We start from the raw sequence: 7,789 nt of genomic DNA on the forward strand, positions 1-7,789 counted from the left end.
CCTCAGTCGGGCCCCGACCAATGGATTGCTCCCGCAGTCTAGACAGTCGTTTCCTCAGCTGTCGGACTGTCCTTGAGAGGCATCCAAATTCACGCGCCCCCCATGGTGCAAGCTGACGTTGCAATGCACCTAAGGAGTCCAGTATGCCATGCAAACCTGGCGCCCGGGGTTGATTTCTCCAGGTCTCCGCTACCAGTTGCTCATAGTCGCTATGAGATTGCCAAACATTCTCATACCGAAAGGGTTTAGGCACATGAGAGTTGCTTCCGATCGTATGATGGCGCAATTCAGCAACTACAAAACAGTGATCGGACTCCGTCGCACAAACATGCCGTACTCTCGTGTACTCATGGAGTTGTCTGAATTCTTCATTGGCAAAGGCTCGATCAAGACGAGCTTTAACGTTTGCATCTCCCGACTGTCGGTTATCCCAGGTGTAAGGGACGCCGGTCCAACCCAAGTCCTGGAGAGCACAATCATCTATGACTTCCCTAAAAGCCCTCATCTGCCACTCCGGCCGTTCAGCCCGGCTAAAGTGTTCCGCAGCATACAAGGTTTCGTTGAAGTCACCCATGCAAAGCCAGGCCGAATGTGGTATGTCGTATAGTGTTCGAAGAAACCACCAGCTATGTCTTCTTTCTTGTGCACTTGGTGCTCCATAAAATCTGGTGAATCGCCATTCCACCGAATTTGGGGAATCCTTCCGCACCACAACATCAATGTGGCCGGAACTATAGTTCTTTAGCTCAACTAAAACATCCTTAGACCAGAACAAGCCTATCCCGCCGCTTAGGCCAGCACTGTCCACCGCAAAGCTTCCAACAAAAACCAACGTTTGTTTCAGACTCTCAACACGTTTCCCTCCAAACTTCGTCTCAGTGACAAAGAGGAGAACAGGACCTTCCTGCTTCACAACACTGCGAAGCTCGCGAACTGCCTCGGGGTTCCCAAGCCCCCGGCAGTTCCAGCTAATGACATTCATTGGGACGGGCAGGGCTGACCTGCAGGCGCTGCCGATGATTCTGAGTTGGTTGTGGTGTGGGTTTCTTTTTCTTTGACTCTCTCATTATGCCATCATCCTCGTCCTATGTCCCCTTATCCTCTAGGGTCGTATTAACCAACACATCCACATTTGAACCATGAGCCTGGTCCGTTAGCAGCGGTAGCTCAACCCGATGATACACTTGTGCAGGTGGCCCTCCCTTCCTTTTAGGTGCATAATTGCGTTTCATTGGTGAGGTCACCTCAGGCTCTTTTGCTGCCGAGCTAGAATTCCTTGTCTCTACCTTGCTAGACTTGGTCTGTTGTGACTTGGTGGAACTCCCGCTTGACGCCGTCCGCTTCTTCTCCTCCGATGGCCGCAGCCCTTTGCCAAACGGCATATCGCCATGCTCATCTCTGGTGCCGGGGATCGAACAGTAAAGATCAGAGTGGCCCAATCGGCCACACGAAAAACAAAAGTGGGGGATGTTTTCATAATGGATGTCATATGGGTCAGTGCTCCCCCTCCTTGCCGATTCAGTAAGGATCCATCTCCTCAACGGCTTGGCCACATCTAGTGTAACGCGAGCGCGCAGGTAGCCACCACCATGATCAAAGTGGATAGAAGTAGCCCATTTATCAATCTGCTTGGCTATAGCATTACCCCACTCCTCACCTCGCAGGTTGAAGGGGAGGTTTACTACCCGTGCCCATACCTGCAGCTTGTCAAATTTGAGCTCTGACAGGCACATGTATTCTTTAAATTCAGACAAAATCACAGCGTGTTTATTGATATGCCAAGGCGATCCATCCCACACGCGATCTCGATCCCGCTGCGTAGCAAACTCCGCAACAAAAGTGTTTTCCCCTACACTGTGAAAATTCATCCCCTTAGGGTTTCCCCATGCAGGCCGCAGGGCACTAGAGATGGTGTTGATGTGCAGAATATTGCGGTTTAGCACTTTTCCGGCCACCATCCACTTCTCCGGCGCCCCTTCAACGCGGTCGTCCAGTACCAGCGGCGTCGCCTCTTCCTCCGATATGTCAAGTTTCCCGAGCTGCTCCTCGAGGCGCGGCCTTGCAGACTTGGGGGACAGGGCCCCGATCTGTTCCCGCTGCCATGGCCGGAGCATGAAGCCATCTCCGGCCGGCGATCCTTGCTGCGCCCCGCCGATCCCGTTGGCGGCCGCCGTCAGTCTCCGCGAAACCCTAATCGCCTGATCGCCTAAGTGAGGCTCAGGGGGTTTTCCGCAAAAGCGGTCATTACTTTTTACCGCTTTGACCACGTACGTATCTTCCGATCATATCTCTTCTCAAAATTCCATACCTAACTGATCACGTACGTACATATATACTCTACCATATATAGGCGTTGTTTTCTTCGATCGCTGACACCGGTTTTCCCTCGATCGAGTCCCTGATTTCTCGCGTTCGTGGGTTGCAAGAAGACGGCGGGTGAGCGGCCGAGTGGGCCTGTGGAGCAGGCGGATGTGGGTGCACTGAGAGAGCCTGTGGAGCAGAAGGAGAATCGAATCGTGTGTCGCTCGTGGGTCGGGCGGTGAAGCGATAGATGACAGACGGGCATCCATTGCTGCTTCGATGGCGCGCTGCGTGCACTGGTAGAAAAAGAGGCTTCCGTCCAGCCCCATTAGTCGTGAAACTGTAGGAACCGCGACTAATGAAGTCTTTAGTCGCGGTTCGGCAGACGAACCGCGACCAAAGGCCTGGGCCCAGGGCGCTCGGTGGCCAGCTGGTGCACGTGATGGGCTTTAGTCGCGGTTGGCCAGGCCAACCGCGACTAAAGGTTCCCAAAGGCCTTTAGTCGCGGTTGGCCAGGCCAACCGCGACTAAAGCTCCTCCCCTATATATACCAGTTCAGCACGCTCACTTAGCCATTTGGTGCCACTTCTCTTCACAAGCTTCACAAGGGGGTGTAGGTTTGCTTTTGGTTCCTCTTATGCACACAAGGTGTTAGATGAAATGCCCCAAGAGGGTGAAACAAACATGATATGAAGTGTTGGAGCCACACTTGAGGTTCCTCATTTATTTTTTCCTCCTCGATCGCGGTTAGCAACTTGAACCTTTCATGCATGTGTGTCATTGATAAAATATGCATGTGTGTTGTTCATTGTTTAATTTCTATTGTTTATAGCTAGTTAGTTTAACAAATGCATGATGGTTAATTATATATTTTATATTATAATAATGCAGATGAATCGGCAATGGATGTACGGTAACCGACTCTCCCGCGAGTTCACTACGGGTTTGAAAGATTTCCTCGTAGTGGCTAATGCGAACAAGCAGACGGGTTTTGTTATCTGTCCATGTGTTGAATGTAAGAATCAGAAGGGTTACTCTTCCTCAAGAGAAGTTCACCTGCACCTGCTTCGGCACGGTTTCATGCCAAGCTATAATTGTTGGACCAAGCATGGAGAAAGAGGGGTTATAATGGAAGAAGATGAAGAAGGGGATGATTTCATCGATGAAAGCTATCTTGCTCATTTCGGTGATACTTTCATGGAGGATGCTGAAGGTGAAGGGGAAGGTGAAGGGGAAGGTGAAGGTGAAGAAGAGGCACGTGATGAGACCGTTGATGATCTTGGTCGGACCATTGCTGATGCACGGAGACGCTGCGAAACTGAAAAGGAGAGGGAGAATTTGGATCGCATGTTAGAGGATCATAGAAAGTCGTTGTACCCCGGATGCGATGATGGTCTGAAAAAGCTGGGCTGCACACTGGATTTGCTGAAATGGAAGGCACAGGCAGGTGTAGCTGACTCGGCATTTGAAAACTTGCTGAAAATGTTGAAGAATATGTTTCCAAAGAATAACGAGTTGCCCGCCAGTACGTACGAAGCAAAGAAGGTTGTCTGCCCTCTAGGTTTAGAGGTTCTGAAGATACATGCATGCATCAACGACTGCATCCTCTACCGCGGTGAATACGAGAATTTGAATGAATGCCCGGTATGCACTGCATTGCGTTATAAGATCAGAGGCGATGACCCTGGTGACGATGTTGAGGGCGAGAAACCCAGGAAGAGGGTTCCCGCCAAGGTGATGTGGTATGCTCCTATAATACCACGGTTGAAACGTCTGTTCAGGAACAAAGAGCATGCCAAGTTGTTGCGATGGCACAAAGAGGACCGTAAGTCGGACGGGGAGTTGGGACACACCGCAGATGGAACGCAATGGAGAAAGATCGACAGAGAGTTCAAAGATTTTGCAGCTGACACAAGGAACATAAGATTTGGTCTAAGTACAGATGGCATGAATCCTTTTGGCGAGCAGAGCTCCAGCCATAGCACCTGGCCCGTGACTCTATGCATCTACAACCTTCCTCCTTGGTTGTGCATGAAGTGGAAGTTCATTATGATGCCAGTGCTCATCCAAGGTCCGAAGCAACCCGGCAACGACATCGATGTGTACCTAAGGCCATTAGTTGATGAACTTTTACAGCTGTGGGGCAGACCTGGTGTCCGTGTGTGGGATGAGCACAAAAAAGATGAATTTAACCTACGAGCGTTGCTTTTCGTAACCATCAACGATTGGCCTGCTCTTAGTAACCTTTCGGGACTGTCAAATAAGGGATACAATGCATGCACGCACTGCTTACATGAGACTGAAAGTGTACATTTGCCAAATTGTAAGAAGAACATGTACCTTGGGCATCGTCGATTTCTTCCGAAAATTCATCCAGTAAGAAAGAAAGGCAAGCATTACAACGGCAAGGCAGATCACCAGCCGAAGCCTGCGGAACGCACTGGTGCTGAGGTATTTGATATGGTCAAGGATTTGAAAGTCATCTTTGGAAAGGGTCCTGGCGGACAATCAGTTCCGAAGGGAGCTGACGGGCACGCAGCCATGTGGAAGAAGAAATCTATATTCTGGGAGCTAGAATATTGGAAAGTCCTAGAAGTCCGCTCTGCAATCGACGTGATGCACGTTACAAAGAATATTTGCGTGAACCTCCTAAGCTTCTTGGGCGTGTATGGGAAGACAAATGATACAAAGGAAGCACGGCAGGACCAGCAACGTTTGAAAGACCCTGATGACCGGCATCCGGAATGGTTTCAAGGTCGTGCCAGCTACGCTCTGACCAAAGAAGAGAAGGTCATATTTTTTGAATGCCTGAGCAGTATGAAGGTCCCGTCTGGATTCTCGTCCAATATAAAGGGAATAATAAACATGGCGGAGAAAAAGTTCCAAAATCTGAAGTCTCACGACTGCCACGTGATTATGACGCAATTGCTTCCGATTGCTTTGAGGGGGCTCCTGCCGGAAAATATTCGAGTAGCCATTGTGAAGCTATGTGCATTCCTCAATGCAATCTCTCAGAAGGTAATCAATCCAGAAGATCTACCACAGTTACAGAACGATGTGATCCAATGTCTTGTCAGTTTCGAGTTGGTGTTCCCGCCATCCTTCTTCAATATTATGACGCACCTCTTGGTTCACCTAGTCGAAGAGATTTTCATTCTCGGTCCTGTATTTCTACACAATATGTTCCCCTTCGAGAGGTTCATGGGAGTACTAAAGAAATATGTTCGTAACCGTGCTAGGCCAGAAGGAAGCATCGCCAAGGGATGGAAATGAGGAGGTAATTGAGTTTTGTGTTGACTTTGTTCCTGACCTTAAGCCGATTGGTCTTCCTCGATCGCGGCACGAGGGGAGACTAAGTGGAAAAGGCACGATCGGAAGGAAATCAATGATATGTATGGACGGCCATTCTCTGACTGAAGCACACCACACTGTACTGACCAATTCCAGCTTGGTGGCTCCGTACTTTGAGAAACACAAGAATATTTTACGCTCGGACAACCCGGGGAAGCCTGAATCCTGGATTAGGAAGGCCCACATGGAGACTTTCGGCAGTTGGTTGAGAAAACATTTAATGAATGACAATGATGTTGTAGATCAGCTGTACATGTTGGCCAAGACACCATCTTCGACTATAACGACTTTCCAAGGGTACGAGATAAATGGGAATACATTTTACACGATCGCCCAAGATAAAAAGAGCACCAACCAAAACAGTGGTGTCCGCTTTGATGAAGCAACCGAGAATGGGCAAAAGGTCACATATTATGGTTACATAGAGGAGATATGGGAACTTGACTATGGACCCTCCTTTAAGGTCCCTTTGTTCCGGTGCAAATGGTTCAAGCTAACAGGAGGTGGGGTAAAGGTGGACCAGCAATAATGAATGACAATGGTGGATTTCAACAATCTTGGTTACCTTGACGAACCATTCGTCCTAGCGAAAGATGTCGCTCAGGTTTTCTATGTGAAGGACATGAGTAGCAAACCGAGGAAACGGAAAGATAAGAAAACGATCAGTACATCATGCGATGATCCAAAGTGCCACATTGTTCTTTCAGGGAAAAGAAACATCGTGGGAGTGGAGGACAAGACAGACATGTCAGAAGATTATAATATGTTTGCTGAAATTCCGCCCTTCAAAGTGAACACCGACCCAAGCATTAAGTTAAATGATGAGGATGCTCCATGGATACGGCACAATCGTAAGCAAGCAGCGACACAAGGGAAGAAATGATGTGTAATGATTTATTGTACCAAACTTTGTTGAATGGATCATGTGAATTATATTACCCGTGATGTGTTTGGTGTCCATTTTCGAATGATTCGAGATACCACTGATGATACATGAAATTTGGAGTGATTTAGTCATACTCCTGCCTAGGCGTATAATATGCATACTCGTAGTCTTCATAGCCGCCGCTGTTGTACCGGTAGTCGTCGCCTTCTAAGTTGCCGCCGTCGTCGTCGCTGCTGTCGTCGCTGTCGTCGGGCGGCGCTCGTGGCTCGAACTGAGGGTAGCGCAGGCGGGGAATATCGCCGGCCGTGATGTAGTCCATGACGCTCTGTAGAGTCCGGCCGTACCACCATAGCCGACGGCCGGCCTCTGGTATATTATTTTGAATTGAATTAGTTTTATTTTTCTTAATTTTTTGATATATTATTTGTATTTTTAGAATTTTGAATTGAATTAGTTTTATTTTTCTGAATTTTTTGATATAATATTTGTGTTTTTAACATATTGAATTGAATTAGTTCTATTTTTCTGAATTTTTTGATATAATATTTGTGTTTTTAACATATTGAATTGAATTAGTTCTATTTTTCTGAATTTTTTGATATATTATTTGTATTTTTAACATATTGAATTGAATTAGTTTTATTTTTCTTAATTTTTTGATATATTATTTGTATTTTTAAGATTTTGAATTGAATTAGTTTTATTTTTCTGAATTTTTTGATATATTATTTGTATTTTTAACATTTTGAATTGAATTAGTTTTATTTTTCTTAATTTTTTGATATATTATTTGTATTTTTAGAATTTTGAATTGAATTAGTTTTATTTTTCTGAATTTTTTGATATAATATTTGTGTTTTTAACATATTGAATTGAATTAGTTTTATTTTTCTGAATTTTTTGATATATTATTTGTATTTTTAAGATTTTGAAAAAGAAAAAGTATTTTGAAAAATACTGCCCAACCGCGACTAAAGGTCGTTGCGCGCGGGAACGCAAAAACCCGCCAAAAACCCCTTTAGTCGCGGTTGGTCTGGCCAACCGCGACTAAAGGTTACCCTTTAGTCGTGGGTCGCCTCCCCAACCGCGACTAAAGGGGGGGGCTATAAATACAAGGGCCCGAACCGTCGCCTCCATTTCTCGTCTTCTCTGCCGCGCCGAAGGCCTGCCGCCGTCGCCCTCGCCCTCGACGCCGCCCGCCGTCGCCCTCGCCCTCGACGCCGCCTGCCGTCGCCCTCGCCCTCGACGCCG

The sequence above is a fragment of the Triticum dicoccoides genome, chromosome 3A (assembly GCF_002162155.2).
Source record: "Triticum dicoccoides isolate Atlit2015 ecotype Zavitan chromosome 3A, WEW_v2.0, whole genome shotgun sequence".
NCBI lineage: Eukaryota > Viridiplantae > Streptophyta > Magnoliopsida > Poales > Poaceae > Triticum > Triticum dicoccoides.